This window comes from Schistocerca serialis, unplaced genomic scaffold (assembly GCF_023864345.2).
Source record: "Schistocerca serialis cubense isolate TAMUIC-IGC-003099 unplaced genomic scaffold, iqSchSeri2.2 HiC_scaffold_617, whole genome shotgun sequence".
Classification (NCBI taxonomy): Eukaryota; Metazoa; Arthropoda; class Insecta; order Orthoptera; family Acrididae; genus Schistocerca; species Schistocerca serialis.
In genome coordinates, this window is record NW_026048208.1 from 67,501 (window position 1) to 70,000 (window position 2,500).

The following is a 2,500-nucleotide window of genomic DNA, read 5'->3' on the forward strand; positions in this document are numbered from 1 at the left end:
AGGCTGAGCTCCCCTGCACAACACACCTCGAAACCCTCTCAGGTCCCGGCGGCGCGCAGCGCCGTCCTAAGTACTTGGTCGGGTTCGAGAGAGGCGCAATCGCCCGGAGTTAGGCGAGTAGACGCTTTAGGTGCGACCACCCGTGCTCCCAACTGAGCTTGCCGCTGCCGACAGAGGCCCGGGAGCGTGCTGTCGTGGCATTGCCGGCGGGAGACAACACGCGCCACCTACGGTGACCGGCAGCTCCAACGCCAGCGCCACAGAAGGACAAAAGCCCCACTTGGGTGCCGAAGCGAACTCTCCCAGCACAGCGCACGCGCCAACACGTCCGCACAGCTGCGATACAAACCACCTGCGAGAACCGCTGGGGCGACCGAGCAGCAGACGGCGTCGCGGCGCCGAGCGCCGGGCGGCGGCGCATCCTCAGCGCACACAGTCCTCAATCGGACCAGCACACTGCAGATGGCCACCGCGCTTCGCACCGGGCCCGCGAGGACCTACTTTGGCCGCAAGGCGCCGCGAGCAGGGGGCGCCGGCGCGCAGCTGCGCCGCCTGCCGCGTCCGTCGGCCGGCGCGCCTGCCACTGGCCGCCCCCACCAGCCGGCTGTAGCGCGTGCGCCCACGCACCGCGCTGCCAGCACGCCGGGCGGCCCCCCTCACCGGCCGGGGACGGTCCCACCCAGCCACCGCCGCGTATCGCCTCACACCCAGATCCCCTTTCACGTTCGTGGGCATGGTGGGTCCCCTTTCACGTTCGTGGGCATGGTGGGTATCCATGAAACAACCGGTTAATAGCTCGACCGATCGTCGCCAACACTGATTCACCTCTAGCGAGAACAACCGCACCACAACGGGTTACCAGTTGTTCATTTGCGTAACGTCACCAGCAAACGTAGACGTCCATCGCCATTTGCAACGAGTATTGCATGCCTGTGTCAGGTGTCACAACACACTACGTCTGCCCACATAGACGCAACAACATGTGCACGCCTAGAGAACACGTGGAAGGTAGCCCCCGTACGTATGCGGTGTCCATTGCGCGAACGACTGTCAGCCGGCCTCTGCAGCATGTCGCAGATGTGGAACGCGGTGCAACATGCTATCACAGTGTGTGAGAAGAGACGACTACGTCCGAATACACGCTCCACTACATCAACAGACTGCTCATGCTGATCGCCATCCAGGGCGTCCGTTCCTCCCACACGTCTGAATGGCGTACCACACTGCAATCCAGCTCCTAAAGGGAGACGACACGTAGCTGCGTCCACAATATTTGGACTGTATGGTCCGCCGTTGCTAGGCGCAGTCGTCGTACGGTCACACATGTGCCACGATGTATCATTCAGTACATACGGACCAATGTGCAGCACAGTTTGTGGGTTTTGCGTACATCCGCGGACAGGTGACAGGCCGTACCACAACGTAGGCTGAGTACGTCGGCATGCGAAGGGCATTGAACATGCAAACTTCTCAACGACCAGCTTGCGAAGGCAGGGGGGAAGGGGGGGGGCATGTACGTCCTGCTGCTATCCACATTACAGTGTATAGCAGGAGCATGTGGAAAGTCAGCAACACTTGCAAGGTGTTTAACATGACGCGATACACAGGGGACCGGGCAGTGCGAATAGCGAACTATATTGCGAGGGTTGCGGTTAGGCAACACTACACTAATTTAACGAGTTGCATAACAATTACAGAGCAGGTTCAGCGACAACGTGCGTCAGGTTAAGGCGCAATATAGGTTAGGTTGAGGCGCAATATGGGTTACGTTAAGGCACAAATTAGGTTACGTTAAGGCACAAATTAGGTTACGTTAAGGCACAAATTGGGTTACGTTAAGGCACAAATTGGGTTACGTTAAGGCACAAATTGGGTTACGTTAAGGCACAACATGGGTTACGTTAAGGCACAACATGGGTTACGTTAAGGCACAACATGGGTTACGTTAAGGCACAACATGGGTTACGTTAAGGCACAACATGGGTTACGTTAAGGCACAACATGGGTTACGTTAAGGCACAACATGGGTTACGTTAAGGCACAACATGGGTTACGTTAAGGCACAACATGGGTTACGTTAAGGCACAACATGGGTTACGTTAAGGCACAACATGGGTTAGGTTAAGGCACAACATGGGTTAGGTTAAGGCACAACATGGGTTAGGTTAAGGCACAACATGGGTTAGGTTAAGGCACAACGTAAGTTAGGTTAAGGCACAACGTAAGTTAGGTTAAGGCACAACGTAAGTTAGGTTAAGGCACAACGTAGGTTAGGTTAAGGCACAACGTAGGTTAGGTTAAGGCACAACGTAGGTTAGGTTAAGGCACAACGTAGGTTAGGTTAAGGCACAACGTAGGTTAGGTTAAGGCACAACGTAGGTTAGGTTAAGGCACAACGTAGGTTAGGTTAAGGCACAACGTAGGTTAGGTTAAGGCACAACGTAGGTTAGGTTAAGGCACAACGTAGGTTAGGTTAAGGCACAACGTAGGTTAGGTTAAG